This window comes from Mastigoproctus giganteus, chromosome 7 (genome assembly GCF_048544385.1).
Source record: "Mastigoproctus giganteus isolate SK-2022 chromosome 7, ASM4854438v1, whole genome shotgun sequence".
NCBI lineage: Eukaryota > Metazoa > Arthropoda > Arachnida > Uropygi > Thelyphonidae > Mastigoproctus > Mastigoproctus giganteus.
Genome location: NC_143581.1, coordinates 154,072,560 through 154,095,010, shown reverse-complemented (window position 1 = coordinate 154,095,010; position 22,451 = coordinate 154,072,560). Strand labels below are relative to the sequence as shown.

General features: G+C 36.1%; 1 protein-coding gene across 1 annotated transcript in view; it reads left to right on the top strand.

Moving 5' to 3' along the window:
• Positions 1–533: 533 nt before the first annotated feature.
• Positions 534–22,451, top strand: part of LOC150083269 (uncharacterized) — a 215,629-nt gene continuing 193,711 nt past the window's right edge. The window contains exons 1-2 of the mRNA XM_090377141.1: positions 534–602; positions 7,980–8,090. The gene's annotated coding sequence lies outside the window, so the exon portion shown is untranslated. The remainder of the gene's footprint in view (positions 603–7,979; positions 8,091–22,451) is intronic.

Genomic DNA, 22,451 nt, shown 5'->3' with positions numbered 1-22,451 from the left:
TTTTCTCCCGTAAACTCGGGTTTTTTTCATCCATCGCACAGCAGATCGACCACAATTTACAGACATATTATATTCGGTGCAAATATGGCCTTTTTGCAGAGACGGTTAAAGCCCTACAACATGCATTTGAGTTGACTGTGGTTTTAGCGCATATTAGTGCTAAATACGATAATGCTCTTGTATCCCCTGTTTGCAAACTCTTGTTCCTATGTAATCGTCCTGGAGAATAAACATAAATTTCTCTGACACGGATTGCATCTTTTTCTGTATAAATTCAGAATGTCATTATTATACGTGGGCTACATATACGCTTGTGAGGTATACAATTCGAAATTGAAGTTGTGTCTGTTACTATACACATACTGTGATACTCTGTTACCACTTTGTTTGTAGCACAGATTCTAATTTATGGTTTCTATCACGGAGTATTTTACTGTTGATTTGTAGGTTTATAGAGGGAGCATTGATAATATAAAAAGGAGGCAATTTGTTGTCTTTTCAAATAGTCTTGTTTTGTTATTTTGAATATTTATGTCCAATGGCCTTTAGCTGCTGTTGCACCTCAAAACCTCCACTAACAACATATCTTCAATTGAATATCGGTAAGTTAGGAGCGTAAGAATGATTGTACTTTTAATAAAATAGACCGGGAATGGTTATGCTTGGAATATACACATGTGAGAGTACGTCTTAATTGTATAACTTTCGTTGCATAATTTTGGGAAATCACGGATCTCTTGTTACATGGAAGGGATGGCTTTCTATTTAATAGCAGTCAATTTTTATGCAAATTGTAATTAGCCTGAATTATGCTTTCTAAGGAATATATATATATATTAACATAGGATAATTATTATTATTAGCTATATCATACCTGATTTATTAATCTTTCATTCACTGAAACCATTTCATCAACTGAATACCTCTTTATCCCAGGGGCCCCCATCTGGTGAGTATGGGCGTAGCACACCCATTGTCCTCGGCTGGAAATCATTCTTTTCTTCCTTGGCGATTCCCTTTTCTTTTTCACGCTCTCTCATGGTAACTGGGGATTTTTTTTTTTTTTTTTTTGGCTGGCGCAGCATAAGCCTCAGGCTTCCTTGCACCATATTATTATTATTTTATTATTATTATCATTAGCCATATGGTGCAAGGAAGCCTGAGGCTTTTGCAGCACCAGCCAGAAATAAAAAAAAAAAAAAATTCTAATTTACCCTAAGAGAGAGAGAGAGAGAGAAGTAGAAGGAAATCACCACGGAAGAGAAGAATGATGATATCCAGCTCAGGACCCTGGGTGTGCATGGGCTTGGCACACCCAGGGTCCTGAGCTGGATATCATCATTCTTCTCTTCCGTGGTGATTTCCTTCTACTTCTCTCTCTCTCTCTCTCTCTTAGGGTAAATTAGAATTTTTTTTTTTTTTTTTTTATTTCTGGCTGGTGCTGCAAAAGCCTCAGGCTTCCTTGCACCATATGGCTAATGATAATAATAATAAAATAATAATAATATGGTGCAAGGAAGCCTGAGGCTTATGCTGCACCAGCCAAAAAAAAAATCCCCAGTTACCATGAGAGAGCGTGAAAAAGAAAAGGGAATCGCCAAGGAAGAAAAGAATGATGATTTCCAGCCGAGGACAATGGGTGTGCTACGCCCATACTCACCAGATGGGAGGCCCTGGGATAAAGAGGTATTCAGTTGATGAAATGGTTTCAGTGAATGAAAGATTAATAAATCAGGTATGACAGATGCACATGGGAAAAACTTATATATACTCTTGCATCCTTTAATGCAAAGCAGTATTAAAGGATGCAAGAGTGTATATAACTTTGTATTAATATATTGAATAAAGTATGCATAAATGGATGTGAAAGTGCCAGTAACTAGAAGGGGGAGGAAAGTAGAAAAAGAAGTGTAGTAGATTTGTGAAAGAATGTTAATATCCTAAAGGTTATGATGAATTAAGAAAATTATGGGCTGAATTACCAAGCCAATAGAAAGTGGAAGAACTGTTAAGGAAAATTAGTATATCAATAGAAAGTGGAAGAACTGTTAAGGAAAATTAGTATATCAAAATACTAATAAAATAAAAAATAAAATGAAAAAAATGAAAGTGGTATAGCTGTCATCAGATATGGGGGGGGGGAAACATTTAGAAAATGGTTGAATATAGGGAAGGCAAATATGTTTCATCTTATGTCAGCTGAAATAAATATTGATATGTGATCAGGTATTTCATCTGTAAGGCCTCCGTATCCGAGTGGTTAGGAGCGGGAGTGTAGTAGCACATGCTCTTTGAGTAGACCGGGGTTCAAGCTTCTAACTGCTAAATACAGTCGATCTGCCAACCCGCACTGGGCCAGCGTGGCAGATTATGGTTCATTTTCCCTCAGCAGGAATTGTTGAGGAGGTTTCCATCCTGCAGTGGGTTGATAATGGCTGCAGTTTACTTTTATTCACAGGTATTTCATCAGGGGACTACACCTGACCATGTATCAGGAACTGCATTTCTATACTTGTCCATAGTAGTAGAAGAAAAGTGAAAGGCCAGAAAGCAATGAAAATGAAATTAGCACATTTTAATACAGTATGGACAAGGTAGTCTCAAAGCAGTGTAATTTATTTAGGTAAAAAAAAAATCAAGTTGGAATAAATATGATTAATATAAATATGTAGAATTTAGTATAGGATTTAATTTTGTGTAGGTAGGGATTCCATAAATAAATTTGGAACAAGCACATGATATAGGGTGAGGTATTAAATCGCATACCTCACCCTATATATATATATATATATATATAAAACCATTGTACATTTAAATTAAAAATCAAAAACATTTCATTAGCATTAGTAGAGGCATATGATGCAAGAAAGCAAGCTTATGCAGCATCAGCCAAAAACAACCAAAAAAAAAAACCACTCCCATTTCATCCCTCCATTTGTTTGAAATACCTGTCAGCTGAGCCTTATATATATATAGGCTATCAACTTCCACAACAAGGGATGGAAGTCTGTTCACCAACCAACTACCCACTGGCTAAAGGCAAATTTCTGCACATCTATCCTACATCTGTCTTTTCTCAATCTGAATTTATGCCCTCTCAGGTGATTATTCTGAGCAAGAGGAAGAATCCCATCAGCATTGAGCATGCTCAAACCTTTCAAGGCTTTATACACCTCTATCAGATCACCTTGCCCGGTGCCTAGTCTCCAGACACTGTAATTTGCAAAACTTAAGCCTTTCTTCTTAAGAGCAACCCTTTGTTCCATTCACTAATCTTGTTGCCCTTCTCTATACTCGTTCCAACAGCTCTACATCCTTCTTGAAATGAGGCCTCCAGACCTGTAAACAGTACTCAAGGTGTGGCCTGACCATTGCCTTATACGAGGGAATAATCACCTCCTTATCCCTGCTAGAAAAATTCCTATATATCATTGGCAAGACACCATGAGCTACTCTTGCAGCCCGTTAAATATTGTAATAAAAATTTCATTTATGAGTCTTGATTTAGATCCCTTTTTAGCTAAAGCTTTCAATGCTGTTATCATACCAACATCTATGCTAAATAAACACAAATGTAAGGGCAATTTTAGCCCTACACAAAATGAACTTATGGCAGGTTTTTATTCGAAAATAATTTATTTATACTTTTTTCTTTGTAAATCCTCTGATCACTGGCCATAGACAGAATGTTTCAATATACGTCTTGTGTAAATATTTAAATATTGTAATAAAGATTTTTGGCGAAGGTAAAGAAAGCCTGCACGAGAACAACGAGAAACGTCGGATAACTTACGCGGAAAATTAGTTTGCCGATACGGCACTCTAGCGCTGCTCACTCGGTAAACAGACGGTAGGTATTAACGGTCTGGAGCAAAGTCGAGAACGATATACTGATTGACAGGTAGGCGTGGCAAACGACGTGCTGATTGGTGCACGAACACAACACACGATAACATCGGTTTAGTATCACTGTAGCAGCACTAATGGTAACTTGTCCTAATCGTACATGCCCTAACATTTACTGTAACGGTGAAAAAAGATCAGGTTACCTCGACTTGAATCCCATGGGAGCTTGAACCCCTCCCGAAGTGGAGGGGGTAACCTAACCTTTTTTCTTTAGAATCAGTCATATTTAGAAATACAGATCAGGTTACCTCGACTTGAATCCCATGGGAGCTTGAACCCCTCCCGAAGTGGAGGGGGTAACCTAACCTTTTTTCTTTAGAATCAGTCATATTTAGAAATACATTCATAAAAAAATAAATTTTTTTATGACCGTATTTTTATTTTCTTGTTCAATAATATGCCCTAATGGTGAAAATAGGTCAGGTTACCTCCACTTGAATCCCATGGGAGCTTGAACCTCTCCCGAAATGGAGGGGGTAACCTAACCTTTTTTCTTTAGAATCATGAGTGGACTAGCACATAAATTGTTTATTAATAAATCATTTCATTGTTTGCCACGCCTACCTGTCAATCAGTATATCGTTCTCGACTTTGCTCCAGTCCGATAACACCTACCGTCTGTTTACCGAGTGAGCAGCGCTAGAGTGCCGTATCGGCAAACTAATTTACCGCGTAAGTTATCCGACGTTTGTCGTCGTTCTCGTGCAGGCTTTCTTTACCCAAGCCAGATTTTTTAATATAAAAAACGAATTTGCAACCCTACAATGTCATATTTGGAGTAGCAGCGATCACATTCAGCACACAAACATTGACATATTTACATGTTGACACCAATTAAAAGTGAATTATTAGTTGAATATTGTTTGAAGTTTGTGGTACCTGCCATTAGTTCCTGAAAAATTTGCTGGAGTGCAGCAGTAAGTCACAGCACCTTAATATGCAAAATAGCAGAGAAGTTGTTTGTACCTCACAATATAGCAGAAGACTAATGCTATTTTCACCAAAACAAAGGATGTAACTGCTGAGCATAGAAGATTTTTGGCTTTTTTTTTTTTTTTTTTTTTTTGAAACCTTTAGGTGCCCCTTAAGAAACATGATACTTCCATTATCCCATCAGTTTGAAGAGAAAGGCCATATAAAAGAACAAAAATGAACTCATATGGACAGTTTTTATTCACCAGAAATGGTTTAAACCTTTTGAGTTGCATTGCTTGCATAGCTTGTGAAAGTCAACAAAAAAAAAACAAACAAACAAAAAAAAAAAAAGCATTGCACAGTATGACATAAGAGTGCAAAAAGATTACAACTGCAGTGTTAAGAAAAGCAGCTTGTGAGCGTGTAGCTTTGCATTCTATGCAATAAATGCTTCAATTGGATGCAGAAATGTTCCCATAGGTTACAGTGCTACATAAACTTTGTGAAAATAATAAACAAAGATGATCTAAATTTGCTGCATGGCCAGAGGACAAAAATGCACTGTTGCACAACACCTGTTTTTCAGATGAAGCTTGTTTTCTTCATTTGAATGGGACTTAGAACAGAACAAGCAGAATGTACAGTTTTTGGCAGCAGAACACCCCCACCGACTTCATGAGAAATGTGGCTATGGAGGGAAAGTGGCCATGTAGGTTGAATCCCTTCTTCAGTGAAACTCTTTATTTACAGTAGCATCTGCATATGCTTCAGAATGACTTTCTGCACTCAAAGAAAATGCTTTGACCCTACATCAAGAGATTGATGGCAGAAAGTTTAAAAGTGATGGATGGCATCCGTGTATTGTGTATTAGTGGAGAGAAATTACCCACTGATCAGCCTGTTATTTTAAAATTTACAGATTTAAGGCCATTTATTGAAAGGGAAAAGTTCATTGTCAAACAACTGTGCAATATGGACAAATCAAGTCTAAATTATATGTTACCTACAAATATAATGGTAAAAAGGCAGAGTCTGCAGCATCAGGATACAAAAAATCAAAAGAGTGAATCGTAGCTACCACTGTAACTAATAAATCCCCACTTTGTTGTTGGTGGCTCAGCTAATCTTAAAGCCTTTAAAAATATAAATAATTCTCTTTATAATTTACTACTGCTCACAAAAATTAGCATGGATGGGCTTGCATTCAAAGATTTGTTTTTTTTTTAAAATGAATTTCTGCCTTCTGTAAAAAAAAAAAAAAACAGTTGAAGAAAATAAACATGCCTAAAATGGTTGTTCTCTTTCTGGATAACATCCCAGTTGTGAGGAACTTAAAGATGGGGACATAAAGGCCATGTTTTTACCACCAAGTGCACCATGCTTGATCCAGCCTATGGGTCAAGGCATTCTAGAATGTTTCAAGAGAAATATAGGCAAAAGTTTTTGAGTACAGTTTTGGAAAAAAATAGAAGACATGAATATAGGTCTTATACAGTAGAATCATTAAAAGTTATCAACAAAAAAGATGTCTTCTACATAGCACTATTGTTGAACAAAATTTCTACTTCAATATTTACTAAATCATGGAGAAAACTTTGGTGTGTGGTTGATAACACTAGTGAAAGTTCCGAACTACAAGAAGATAATAAAGAACATTATTTGTTAACAGATTTCAGTCAAATTGAAGGTTCCAAAGGTTAGTAAGAAGACACAAGTAATGCATTCATGGTAACAGTTTACTGGAAAATTAAATTATGGACATTGCAGAAATTATATGAACTGTGACAGAAACAAGATGAATCTAAATATGAAGATGCAGCTTTACGTTATGTTGAATAACAACCTGATTCAATAGTTAACAATATTATTTTTATAAAAAGTGGAGGGATTATGTTGTGATTATGATTTTTTAAAATTAATGTATATGTACACATTTTAAATGTAAATAAAATAATTTACTGTATTTTATTTTCATATACTATTTAACTATTTTTAATTAAGGCGCATTTAGGGCTAGAGCCTCAAGCTGCGAACAAATTTGGACTATGTATATATAAAGTGCTTTAGCATCATAATACACAGCCATTTACACATCTGTCATATTGTGGAGTTATACTTCATAACTGTTTTTGCCATCATTGCATCACTTAGGTACCTACCCACTCACCGAAGAAGGACCAAATAGCCCTGAAATGGTGCCGTCTGGGTGGTGGTACCTATCTGAGAATAAGTAACATTAGTCTTCTCCTTAGGTGAAGCATTACTTATTCAAAGTAGTGCAATATCATGCAACTCGTTGTGAAGGTATTCACAATATGAGATATAACCTAAAACGATGCCGCCTTAAAAATTTTCTGTTTATTCAGAAATGGCTGTGTATTATGATGCTAAAGCACTTTATATATACTATTTTTAATTGTAAAAATAAAGTATTCTCAACTACTTTCTTCAGAGATAATTTGGTTCAAATAACCTCTGTTACAGATAGTTAAAATTATTATACAAATGAGTGGGAGAGGCAGACTGGGCTAGCCGGGTGGGTAAAGTACCTGCCTGGCAACCTAAAGGTCGCGGGTTCGAATCCTGCCTTGGGCTTGGATCAGAGTAGTGCAAAAAAAAACTTTAGGAGGTGCATGCATTATGGCCACAGAAGCCGATGCACCAATAACTAACAAAAAAAAAAAAAAAAGAGAGAGAGATATATATATAAAAGCTGTGAATTAGTGAGTTACTGTTTTTTTTTCTTTACTCTTGAGTGAACAGAATGGTTTTAAGTGTATTAAAAAGAGGAGGGGGATTAAAATCTGTGTGCTACCAACAATGGCTTAAGGAACTTATTCATAATTAGAATCTGTGAGTAAATATGACTACTTTAACTCACTATATTTTTAATTTTTTAACTGAAATATGTTAATTATTAGAGAACTGTAACTTGAAAACTTGGTTGGAAGTAGCACAAACTAATTTTTTGGAATTCCTTAACATTATTAGTTTCATAAAGGTATGAACTCACATTATTTCAGAAATTAAAGGTTAAAAGATACTGTATTTCTGAAAAATTCAAATTGTTATGGTTAAATTATTAAACTTTTATTTCTTAACTTGGTTATCTTGCTGTTTAAGATAAATACTTCTAAGTTTAAAATTCTTGATTCCAGCAAAAGATCAATGAATTTGAAGACATTTGCAAGAAAAATGCAGTGCATAGAAGATGGAAAGATGATATCTATTTATCTCACAGAAGTGCAGCTGATATACTTGACCACCAGGTATAAAGGGTTGTTCTGGCCCACCAAGAAATTTTAGTCTACAAAGCAATTTTTCATTTTATAAACTTAAAGTATAACAATCTTGATTAATTAATGATCATTAATAATTGTAATTAATATTGTAAAATCTGTCACTTTATGATATAGAATTCTTTAAAATCTGGCACATTTTACAAAAAAAAAAAAAAAAAAAAATCAACATTTTTACAACCTATAGATATCATAAGTTGTTTGCAGGACTACCTTGTCCTTTCATCTATTTTTGTGGCCAGAAGAACAAAATTTCCTTTGTAATGAGTTACTCTGGTGGTGCACTATTTTCAAACAGATGGCCTCATCAAAAGATTAATTGGCCATCTGTTTAAAAGATTGGATGGACACTGCTGTAGCACCATTTTTCAAGACTAATTGTACCCTCATCAGATAGCAGGGGGGGTTAGTGACAACACTTAGACAATACAATTGTACAAAAATAGTTTGATGTGAGCTCCATGCAGTATACAAAATTAGAGCTTCAAAGTTGCAATGTAGCTAAAGTTGTCTGTTTTGTCTGAGTTTTATGACTAGAGAATGTCTTATCTTATGAGGAACCATTTATCAGCAAGGTAAGTAAGCTAAGTTTTTACTGCTGTGAGAATTGAAACTGTTGCATTATCCATGCAGTTCAAATTCTGTTGGCTGGAAAAATAGATGAAAGATCAAGACAGTCTTGTAGGCAATTTATAATTTCCCTGAGACCATAGAGCTTTAGCTGTATTATAACTTTGAATCTCTCTTTTAGTGCTATCTTTTATTCAGTAAACTTTGTAACCTGCTCCTGCAAATTACGGCTATGTGGCTGATCATGAAGATTTCATATACCTCATCATGGAGTCCTTGTGCAAAACAGATACCCCCAGACACAGTAGGTATTAGAACCTATAATAGTTAGCACTGTGCATGGGTTGAAGGCTGAGAATACAGAAGAGTATGATTGATTAAATCCAGTGCTTTTTTTGGGCTGGTACACAGCGGTATGGTGTACTGCGACCTTTATTAACAGTGACGTGTGACATTTGGATGCAGTGCACTTTGAAATTTGTAATATTCTGTAATTTTTTTTCATATGTTTACGTACTATTCAAATAAGCTTAAAATTATTTAACTAAATTTGCGTTTTTTACTGTCTATTTTTAAGATATTTTCTATATAAAACTGCATAACCATTTTTATAATTATAAATTACTCAGTCGAGCCTCTGTTTAACGAAGTCCTTTTATAGCAAATTATTTTGAATTCCCCTTGGAAGTTACATTTAAAATACTTTCTGTTGAGCGAAGAAAATTTTCATATAGCGAACAGATTAGGAGAGAATTAACTCGGTACACACTGTTCGCATTTCTGGCCTTCAGGCAATTAGTGCTGCTGCGTGAATTAAGAGCTAACACATTCTACAACTTAGTGTTACCTGGTAAAATCTATCCAACCACCTGTCCCACATATAGAGGAGTCTCACTAGTCAAGAGTGAGCAGATCAAAGTGTATTCCCAATAGGCTCTGGCCCACCTTCTACTGCAGTGGTGTTCAACCTTTTCCCGTACGGGGGCCATATTCAAAAAAATTGAGGACAACGAAGGTATTAATCCTTCTAAAAGTGAATTGTTGGCATTGTAAATTACGTTACAGTTAAATGGAAGAGATGCAATTCATGGATTTCGGGTATACCTAATTGATAAGAAGGTTTCAGAAGAATTGAAGCATTTGATGAATGCGTTTGAGTACAATACCAATTTCATTGAGTGAATGAGGATTTTACAAATGAATCTGATCGCCAGTCCAATGAGTGCTTCTTTGATGACAAAAACAGTTTCTTCGCTACTGTTTCTTAAAATTGTAGGCCCACTGCTGACCCGCTTTGATCCAGCAAAATATGTCGATTCGTGGCTGCTTCGGAAATGTCATTCAGCAACTGATACACAAAGAGGAAGAAAAGAAGTTGGCATAGAACGGGGGTCGGCAACCTGCGGCTCGCGAGCCGCATGCAACTCTTTTAACATGTAACTGCGGCTCTTTAACTTTACAGATCACATGAAGCATAATTTGAAATGGAGTTAGAGGACTTAAAAATCAAGGACATGTGGAATGCAAGACTAAAATGCCTTAAAACTGAAATTGAGGATTTGGAGAGGCAAAAGGCTGCCCTTGCAATTCTACACAAATGGATGGTGATAGATGAGTTTAAAATGCAGACCAAATTGTGTTTGATGAGTGGAGTAGCTTACCGAACCCATATATAAATTTGAAAATATTTGCGTTTGGACTTCAGATTTTTGGTTTGACGTATTTCTGCAAGCAAATATTTTTGAACGTGAACTATATTAAAAATATATCGAGAAATCGTCGTCTGAATAATTCGAGCATGTTTAATTACAACATACTCGCATGATGTTGGAAGACACTTGCTCAAGATGTTCATCAGCAAAAGTCACATTAATTTGTACCTAATTGGATGTTTGTTACGTTTTTTCAGTATTAATAAATAATATTTCAAAAAAATATATATTTTTTAATAAACACCTTCCCACTCTATTCCAGTCTTAAACAACTCTCGCCCCCCCTCTCCCAGCTTCAGCTGAGGTGCGGCTCTTCGGATTCTCTCTGTTTTTTTTTTTAAATTAGATCAAAAATGGCTCTTCACTCAAAAAAGGTTGCCAACCCCTGGCATAGGGTGTCGGATGAGAACTTAATAAAAATTTGGAATATTCTAAAAAAGAGTTTATTATGAAATTATTTTTTACTTATTTTACTCACATTTTACTTATTTTTTTATATACTTGAATAATAAATTCATGCTTAAAAAACTGTCTGTTAATACACTTAAACATTACTACTAAAGTGACAATATCAGGAGAAAAAAATTTTCAGAGTACTTTTCATATCCTTTTAATTTTCAGTTTTTCCTGATAGCAAAGAATGAGTACTGGCACCTATTTTTTTACAAAAATAGCACTGATTAAATCTATAGGTAATCTCTTTCTTGAACAGCAAGTTGTTGATGCATACAAACAATAGATTTAGTTCTGTACAGAAGGTTTTTTTTTCTCTCATTACAATTAATCATACAGCTCAACAGCTTCATGTCTAAAATAGGGTGAAAAATTGGCAGCTCAGTGTCACTCACATGGCTTCCCACTCTATACTAATACTGTGAAAGAGAAGGCTTTGTGGGTGACTTTTGAGTTGTCTTTTGTTTTTCCTATACTATAGTTATAATGGTGGCAATGACAAAAATTTGGTGATGTTTGTTATGTGGAAGAAATTGAATTTCTCCATGGTACATTAATGAAATTATAATGTCACATAAATTGATAAGGATTGTATACACACTTTGTGATTATTCCTTAAGAAGAATAATTATATTCTTTTATCTGCCCATGTGAAAGCATTTTTCTGTAGAACACATTCATTGATTTCTCTTTATGATACTGTACTAGGTGTGGATTTAAAATTGATAATACCTTCCATAACAAGCGCATAACACATACTGAACAAGGATTCCCCCCCACCCACTGAGCGCTGTTTTGACCGGGAAAGATAATTCTAGCCACGCCCATGTTTTTTTATGGCGGAAAATATTCATGTCGCTTTCAAATTCAAATTTTTTTAGGTTTCATTTTATATTAAATCGGTGATCGTGAATACGCGAAACCGCGAATACAGATACTGCGAATAGCGGCGGTTTACTGTATTTGGATTTTGCTTGAAGAATAGGATAGTACTGGACAAGCACTGATACTGTGTTTGTTTAAAGTTTCAGGTTCTTTATTTTGAAATATTATTATTACTTGGTATTCTCTTAAAATGGCTGCCACTATGCAGGAAGCAATATGTGTAATTTCAAATTTCACGCACTGTGAACGGTGCCAAATTTGAAATAAGAATGAAAATAGAAGTAACTAATAGTATCAAATATACATTATAATTTTTTTAATAATATACATGTATATATATATATAAATAATGTGTGGTTTGTAGAATAAATAAAGTGTCTGTGAAAATAGAAATGAAAATATATGTAATTTCAAATTTCACCCACTGTGAAGGGTGCCAAATTTGAAATAAGCATGAAAATAGAAGTAACTAATAGTATCAAATATACATAATTTTTTTAATAATATACATGTATTATATAAATAATGTGTGGTTTGTAGAATAAATAGTGTCTGTGAAAATAGTAATGAAAAGTATACAAGGTGCCAGAACTAAGAGAAGTTTAAGGGATAGTAGAAAGTGGAAGTGAAGTAGTGGTTAAACAGGAGAAAGAATTTGAAAAACCTAGTACAAAAATGAACTGGGACTGAGAAGAAAAAAAAAAAGAATATAAAAGTAAATAAATAATACTATATTCAGATATGGGAGGGCAATTTTATCAAGGGGTCGAATCAGGGGATCGCAAATATGCAAAATCAGAATATAGTAGATGTAAAAATATGATACATAGCCAGGAAATTCATCAGGGGACTACTGCTGACCATGTATCAAGCACTGTGTTTCCAAACTTGTCTGTAGTATTAGAAAAAGGGGGGCAAATATGTGGCCTTTTATCATAATACTAGTAGACAAGGTAGTCCCTACGCAGTGTAAAGAATGTAAATTAAAATAAATACAAATATATACAAAAGTGTAATGTGGAATATAATACAAATGTATGTGAAGTGCATGAAAAAGTATAGACAAGCAAATGGTATAGGGAATGGTAAATTCTAGGGGAGGGGAGGGGAAGGGGAGAAAAGATGTTCAAAAGAAGGCGAAAATAGCAATAGGATTGAGGATAGATGGAGCATTCATATTACCCTCGTATTGCACTAATAGCTTTACGAATGGGAAAAAAAATAGAAAAAAGACAGTATAAAGAAAAAAAATGTAGAAAAAGTCATTAAAAATACTGAACTTACTGGGTGTGTAAGGCCCAACCTTAAAGAAAGGGTTCTGGTATAAGCAAACATTAGTAAAAATGGGTGTTAATACCCATTGTTAATACAGCCAACTTCCTTGATCTGAAAATTACACTCTGCAATGATGCAGTTCCTCATCTTATTGACATTTATGACAAAAGAAACTATTTTAACTTTGAGGTTATTTACCTCACAAACTGGCAATCTAATATTTCCAAAAAAATTCACAAAAATACCAGTTGTATTCAAGCCATCAGATTAGCCAACATTTGCAGTAACCATATCCTTTTCAGCAAAGCTATAAAAGTTTTTTATAACAAGCTTTTAAATAATAATATACCTCCCGTTTTCATCAAATACTGTTTCAATATAGTTTCTTCTATAATTAAAAATAAATTCAATGACAAGTCACCGAGTTTTTATAGATTTATAGAAACAGGTAGGGATGACTTTTATCATTGAAATAAATTTGGGAAAGATTGTCTAAAAACTATAAACGTCGATTTACTTGGCACCTGTCCATGTTAAAGATATTGTACAGTTGTATATTATTTGGTGGGATTTTCACTACTTAGTTACTAATCACTGTTCATGACTTCCATTTGAGGTTCCTTTTCGGAATGAGATTACTGTTGCTTTACTCTAAGTTTTTTCACACGTTTAGTTTGAATTCGTCCGCTCTTCTTTTTGAAATTGTGTACATATGTGTTTTTTTTTTTTTTTTACTGGACTTATTAAGTGTGTCCCTCCCCTGATTACAACTGCTAGGTTTGGCACTTTGCTTCTCTGACACCAGTCTCTGATCTACTATATGTAGCCCTGCATCATTTAACCAGGTCTTTTATTTGGTGAATAAATTTTATCATTGGATACGAAAATTCTTCTTCAAGGTTTTTAATTTTGTTTCCATGAAATGTTTTTCGCCTGCTGATTTTTTGTCACGCTCTTCAATGGATTCACTAAACCTCCAATCAACTGCAGATGTACCTAACTGTGCTTTTCTCTTTCTACCGCGCTTTGTCATCTTGGAAGTTTGGAGCCGTAATCTATAAACCCTGTTATCTGATCATATAAATTTTACCGGATTTTCATCTCCTGTAGTTCAGAATTATTCTTGTTCTATTTTATGTTTCACATGTTCCGTCACATTTTGGTATGTCCACGGTCTGACGTTTCATGTTTTTAGACAATCTTTCCCAAATTTCTTTCAAAGATAAAAGTCATCCCTATCTGTTTCTATAAATTTTTAAAAACTCGGTGACTTGTCATTGTTTCTCCCTTTCACATCTTGGTAGTGTACGTCGCTCCTCCGCCCTACTTAATGACTCCAGGTAACTTTTAGTTTTGGTTTCGATTTCCCCCTCTTCTCTACAAGCCTATGGTATTAACACCCATTTTTGCTAACACTTGCTTATACCAGAACTTTTTCTTTAAGGTTGGGCCTTAGGCGCTTCCGTAGCCAGGTGGGAAGGAGCAGCAGTGCATAGCACACACTTCTTGATTAGACCGGGGTTCGAGCCCGTCACCACCAAATACGAATTCTCGGAGCAATATGGCCTTAGTTGCTAATGCTCCTAAAAAACCAAATAACAATAACAAGGTTGGGCCTTACACACCCAGTAAGTTCAGTATTTTTAATAACTTTTTTTCTTTATACTGTCTTTTTCTATTTTTTTCCAGTTTGTAAGGCTATTAGTGGAATACGAGGGTGATACGAACGCTCCATCTATCCTCAATCCTATCACTATTTTCGCCTTCTTTTGAACATCTTTTCTCCCCTTCCCCCCTAGAATTTACCATTTCCTATACCATTTGTTTGTCTATACTTTTTCATGCACTTCACATACATTTGTATTACATTCCACATTACACTTTTGTAAATTTGTATTTATTTTAATTTAAATTTTTTACACTGCATAGGGACTACTTTGTCTACTAGTATTATGATAAAAGGCTGTATATTTGCCCTCCTTTTTCTAATACTACAGACAAGTTTGGAAACGCAGTGCTTGATACATGGTTGGGAGTAGTCCCCTGGTGAATTTCCTGGCCATGTATTTTTTCCTTTACTATATTCTGATTTTGCATATTTGCCATCCCCTGATTCGACCCCCCTGATTCGACCCCTTTATAAAATTGCCCTCCCATATCTGAATATAGTATTATTTATTTCCTTGAATATTCTTTTTTTTTTTCTCCTCAGTCCCAGTTCATTTTTGTACTAGGTTTTTCAAATTCTTTCACCTGTTTAACCACTACTTCACTTCCACTTTCTACTATCCCTTAAACTTCTCTTAGATCTGGCACCTTGTGTACTTTTCATTTCTATTTTCACAGACACTTTATTTATTCTACAAACCACACATTATTTATATCCTTTTGCTTCCTCTACTGCTGCACTGCGCGTTTTGGAGGATTCGACATACTATAACTTTTATTTTACTTTCTTTTTCTGCTTATTTTGCTTCTTAACTATTATATATTACTGCTATATATTGCTATTTTTTTTTTATGACAACCCCAAACAAGAGAGGTATTACAACCTATAGTACTTAGTACCGTGCTTGGGTTGGAGGTTGGGAAGGCGAAAGAAGATATTTGTTGACATTGGACTTGAACTTCTGTAGACTGTAATTTTCAGGAAATACGTATGAAGGAAGGTTGTTCCAGAAAATGGCAGTTGAATGAATAAACGAGGAAGATGAAAAGTTGGTTCTGTGAGTTTGAAGTTGGACAGTAAATGGATGTTGGCTGGTGGCGGCACATGTTCAAACTGTTTTGAAAGACAGAGAGCGGAATTATAGAAGCCAATTCAGAAGAACAGTGCCCATGGAAGTATCTGTAGAAAAGACATGCAGCAGAAACAGTATGTCTATGAGACAGCGAGGGGAGAGACTGTTAGAGATGAGTCATTAATTAACCTAACTGCCTTCTTCTGAATGGAATCTAGAAGCCTGAGAGAGAGAGGTTTTGGGGGCACCACCCCAGATGTGGGAACAATATTCCATGGTAGGGGGCGATTTGTACAGAGTGAAAGTTGTTTGGAAAAAAAGTAACGCAGAGAGTGAAAGAGAAAACCAAGTTTTTTAGATGCAGAGGAAGCAATATTTGTAATGTGCTTGTGCCAAGAGAGATTAGAAGTCGGGGTAAATCCCGAAAGAGATATATCATGTTGCCTAGAAATCAGAGTGTCACCAAAGATAAGCATAAGAGTAGAAGAATCCTTTTTGTGAGATATAAGAGAAGACTGAGTTTTAGAAGGATTGAAATCAACTAAGTTGTCTTTGTCCCACTGGAGATTGGCATTTAAGGAATTGGTAGTAGATATTCGAGAAGTTGAAGCTGTTTGAGCAGAGCAAGGTTTCTTGAACTGGAAAGTGGAATGTAATGTGCTGTCATCAGCAAAACTATGGATAGGATTTCCAGTCAATGGAAGAAGGTCAATAATATACAAGAGGAAAAGAGTGGGGGAAAGAACTGAACCTTCGGGGACACCAGCATTAGTAGATAATTTAGAAGACAGAGAGCCATCTATCATCACCCTCAGTGAGCGATCAGAGAGAAAACTGGATAACCAATTACAAAAAACAGTTGGCAAACCATAAGATGGAAGCTTGTTTAAAAGACCTTTATGCCAAACATGATCAAAAGCCTTTGAGATGTCAAGAGCAACTGCTTGTGTTTCACTGAACTTTTCCATCGAATTTGTCCATAAATGGGTAACATAAAGCCAGAATATCACCAGTGGATCGACACTGGTGGAATCCATACTGGCGATCGTTGATCAGATGGAAGGTTTCTAGTTAGTTTAAGAGTTGGCGGTTAATTGATTTCTCCATTACTTTAGAAAGAGTAGAAGTAATTGCAATGGAACGATAATTATATGGGAGGGATTTGTCACCCTTTTTAGGAACTGGTCGGATATGAGCAAATTTCCAAGCAGAAGAAAAAACACCTTTGGAAGGAATAAGAAAGTGGAAAAAGGCAGAGATGGGCAAAAAAAAAAGCAGAGATGGGCAAAGGTTGCTGCCAATAGCTTTGGCAAGAGACCAGAATGCTCGGCTACCATTAGGGCAAGAAGCAAGTTTTCTACCCTTAGCCTATTCAAAATCTAATTCGGACTGATTAATAACTGTTTTACAATTGTTGCAAGCTTTGGTGTAGGGAGAAAATGAAACTGAAGAATTGGAAACAAGCAAATTACGATATGTAACGTTCTTCTCTTGAACAGCCTTAGCACATTTATTCAAAAACCAAGGTTTAGATAAAGCACGAGATTTAAAGTGGAGTGTGGAATAACGGATTCCATTCCTACAAGAATAATTTCACTGACATGATCTGAGCAATCGTTGACATCAGAAGTTTTGAAACAGTAATCTGACTAAGGAAAAGAAGAAAAGAAATATCGCAGGTTATCCCATTTTACATTCCTGTAATGCCAAACAACACAAGGTTGGGAATAGTTGTGAGATAAAGGCTCCATTGCAGAAGAGACAGTCACCAAGTTGTGATCTGAGGTGCCTAAAGGACCATTCACTTTGACATCGTGTACTTAGAAAGGTTGTTTGTGAGAAAAAGGTCAAGTATGTTGGCCGTATGGTTAGGATTTTCCAATATTCTTGTAGGTAAATGAACAATCTGTGTGAGGTCATTAGTAATTGCAAAAGCCTCAGCATCTTGACCAGCTGGGTCGGTGTGACTAGAAAATGGAAGCCAGCTGCAGTTGTGAATATTAAAATCACCAAGGAAAATTACCTAACTGTTAGGAAAGTTGGGCTGGAGAAAGTCAGGTTGCAAAGAGAGGAAGTCAAAGAGCTTCAAGTGATTAGAGGAATTGGGAGAATGGTAGAGACAACAGATGAATTTGCCGGAATGAGGTAGAGAGATTTTAAGCCAGAGAAGATCGAAAAGAGGAGATTCCAAATTACTAAGTTTCTGACAGGGAATATCGGAACGGACATATGCACAAGTACCACCTTTGAGGCGAAAGGAATCATACAGTGAATAATTTTGGCAACTAATATGAGCAGTAGTTGAATCAACAGATAACTGAGATTCTGTCAGAAAAAGTACGTGGGCTTTGGCAGATTGCAAGTGGAAATGAACATCATTGAGATTAGAACTGAGACCACGTATATTTGTGAAATGAACTAGGAAGTGTTTGGGAGATTTAGATCTTTTCACAGATAAGCTTGCTCTATCAATTTGACAATTCATGATGTATTCAATAGTGAGAAAAAGTGGGGGACATGCTGTATGAAGTAATGAAATTTTTGGATATGGCATACACATGGTAAAAATATACCCAGATCCTTGACATAATGTGGCCTCGACAATGCCCCCCCCCCCCACATACACCCTACTTGGACTCCCTCCAGTCACTATCTGGCAGAGTAGAGGTAGTAAGATTATACACTAGGTGATCCGGGAGCCCCCTAGAGAGTTACCAATAGGTTCGGTCCGGTGTACTAACTAGTGGCCCGCCTGCAAACACCGTTTCAGAGCTGTATCCTTGAAATGTAAGGAAGATTGGATTTTGCCATGATGTCCATCATAACCTCAAAAGTCATTAGTCATACTGCGTGATGGAAGTGATGGGGAAGGGTTGACTGGAACTTAGCTCTAGAGACTAAACATGGGTTCCACCACTACAAGCCTCGAATAAGCAAAGTGGTGGTATTGAACCGGTTGATGAGAGTCATCTACCACCTAGTATTGCCTGATAACACAGAGGAGCGGCATTCCTCCATGTGGTGTGGGTGGAACACCTTGCCCCTACTTATGTTGGTTCACACCTGGGTAGTCACCCACAGTGTGCTTGCGCATGGGAGTTATACCCAGGATTACTAACAGTCCCACCATCGTGAAGGTGCAAGCAGAGGATTTGGCTGTCACAGACCATCACTGAAATTGGTTCCACTTGACTTGGGTGTCACCTGAATATCAGTTCCATTAGCGTTTTAGACTCCCAGACAAGTACAGCTTGTCTGGCCTATCTGAGAGAATGTCTGTGACAACCTCAAGGACCTATACATACCTAATAAGTAGAAATATATGCATATGTATAGTTTGAAATGCCAAGCATTTGATTACATTTTTTTTGTAATTTTTAGTATAATTAATATATTTAGTTTTATTAAAAATAAAAGGTAAAGCACACAGCTTGTTTTAAAAGTTTTAATATTTTTTTAAAACTTTAAAAGTTAGAGTAAGTATTGCAATTCATTAAGAAAAAATGAAATACTGGCATTGTTTAAGAAAAATTAAAAAAAAAAAAAAAAAAACCTTTTTCCAAAAATTAAAAGAAAATAGGCATCTTTAAGGTACTCTACCGATGATTTAGCTGCAAATGGGGGTATCAGCGCTTTGATATTCATTGTTCTCAAAAATTTTATAATCTTGGCACTCAATGCCTGAAGGTGCTAGATTTTAAACTTCACAGTAATTAATGATTCTAATAATACTCTGAATATATTTAATGATTGTGATCATTAAACACTCATTCATTAATGATTAACAGTAATAGCCTTCATTGATGAAAATGCAACCCCTAGGATGTATGCAGTGTACTCCTTCTCTTGAAGAAATTAACATTGTATGCTGCCATTCTATTTATTTTACATCTTTGGTAAGCATATTCATTGCTAGTTTATATGAGGTACGATCAAAAAGTTCAGGGACTGAAATAATATGTTATTAAATTGTGTCAAGAAGAACACAAGAAATCCATCAAAGCATACCAGTTTTAATCGATTTCCTGTGAAGTATTCAACTTGACACAATTTACACAAATTCCCACATTTTTACCTGGAAGCATTCCTGATAGGCTCTGTTTGGAATTGCTAATAGTTTCTGTATTGTGTTCTGAATAATTTTGTCATTGAAATTCTGACTTTCAAGGGAGCTTTAAGCTTCAGGAAAAAAAAAAAAACAGCAACACACACACACACACACACACACACACACACACACACACACACACACACACACACACACACACACACACACACACACACACACACACACAGTTCTAAATCTGATGAGAACAGTGGATGATGGAGTGCTTTGCAAGAAATAGTTGATTGGAAAGCACAGTGTGTGTGCAGGGGCATTATCATGATGCAAGCACCAATACCCTGAAGCCCACAGTTTGCCACCTTTCCTGAACAGCATTGTGCACTGGCTATAGGACTGTTTTGTGAAATGCTTAGTTCATTGTTTGACCATGTGGAGTAAATTCATAATGAACATTGATTCGTTAGTCAAAAAATATAAGCATGAGCTCAACATTTGTGATGTCTTGCTTTTTTGGGTCTTGGAGAAGGCTTCCATGAGAGGACTGGTCCTTAGTTTCTGGGTCACAGCCATATGATTCCATAGCTGTATGATTCTTCACCAGTAATAATGGAAGAAACACAGTGTGAGTCATTAAAAATAGGCAAGAAATAATTCAAAATTGTTCACTTTCTGATGGCACCTTTATTTTAAATATACAGGATTTTGCCAGTATTTTAAACTCTTTAAAATACTGCACTCTTAGGAATTGAGAGGTGCCAGATTTTAAAATTATCCAGACTTAGAGAGATGTACCTAGTGGTTAGGCATTTTATTGGAGCCCATTTTAATGAATATTAAACACAAATAACTGAACTTATTTACATCTGTAAACATTTATAATGACTATCTTGCCATTTCATCTGTTTTTGTGAGCAATATTTAAACTGTATGAGCAATGCTATAACCTTACTACCTGTAGCAGAAGAAACTTGCCTTTGTAAGATAGCTTTAGCTATATTACAATTTTAAGAACTCTGATTTTGTATACCTCATGGCAGCTCACGTCAGACGTCTTTACAACTGTTTTGTCTGCACATTGTCACTACAGGCTACCTCTATCTTATAGGGATCTGTCACTTTTGAAACGGACTATAATAGCAACCTTTTCTTTTAAACAAATAACCAGTTAACCTATTGGCAAGCCATATATTTGAAAGTAGTGCAGAACTGGGCAATTCACTGTAAAAGCAGATTTGTTGTGCTGTGACAGTTGAAATCATTACATATACAGTGTAAATTCTGCTGCTGCAAAAACAAATTGAAGGACAAAATAGTAGTAGAGGCATGTGATGCAAGGAAGCAAGCTTATGTAGCATCAGCCAAAAAAAAAAAAAAAAACAACAAAACAATTCATACATCCCTTCCCTCTAAACGTTTGTGCAGTTCCTCCTTGAATTTATTTAAGCTATCAAATTCCACAATGACAGATGGATGTTTGTTCCAGCAATTAACTACCCACTGGCTAAAGGAAAATTTCTGCACATCTATTCTACAACTGTTTTTCCTCAATTTGAATTTATGTCCCCTCAGGTTTGTAATCTGAGCAAGAGGAGAATCCCGTCAGAATTGAGTCTGCTCAACCCATTCCAGGCCTTGTACACCTCAATCAGGTCATCTCACAGGTGCTTAGTCTCCAGATGCTGTAATTTGGAGAACTTAAGCCTTTCTTGGTAAGAGGGCACCTTCGTTCCCCTCACCAGTCTTGTTACCGTTCTCTGTACACGCTCAAGCAACTCTACATCCTTTCTAAAATGAGGCCTCCAGACCTGTACGTATACTCAAGGCGTGGCCTGACCATTGGCTTGTACAAAGGGATAATTACCTCCTTTTCCCTACTAGCAAAATTTCTGTACATCATTGACAAGACCCCATGACCTGCTCTTGCTGCCTGTCTGCACCACTCAGAAAACTGTATATCTGACTGCACAATTACTCCTGGGTATTTTTCATTTTCTACCACCCTAAGTGTAGTACCATACGGTACTTTTCTCTGGGGTTACTTCTACCCATATGCAGTACTTTGCGGCGCCTCCGTAGCCAGGTGGGAAGGAGCAGCAGTGCGTAGCACATGCTTCTTGATTAGACCGGGGTTCGAGCCCGTCACCACCAAATACGGAGGATGTGGAAAGGTCAGGGAATGACCACCGCATATCCCGGAGCAATATGGCCTTAGTTGCTAATGCTCCTAAAAACCAAATAACAAACAAACAAACAGCAGTACTTTGCATTTGTCAATGTTAAACTTCAATTGCCACTTCTCAGTCCATCTGCCCAACTTTTCTAGATCCTATTGCAGTAGCACACTGCCATTACTGTCATTAGCAACTCTGCCAGCCTTTGTATCATCTGCAAACTTGGACATTAAGCCTGATATACCTTCATCAATATCAATGATAAATATACAAAACAACAGTGGGCCCAAAATTGAATCCTGGGGGGACCTCCACTAATAACATTAGTCCACGTAGAATAGCATCCATTGATTACCACTCTGGCTTCTCTCACTCAACCACCCTTTTATTCATTGTAGCAACTTGCCCTTAATACTATACTGCTCCAATTTGTAGTCTTCCATGCGCAACATAGAAAT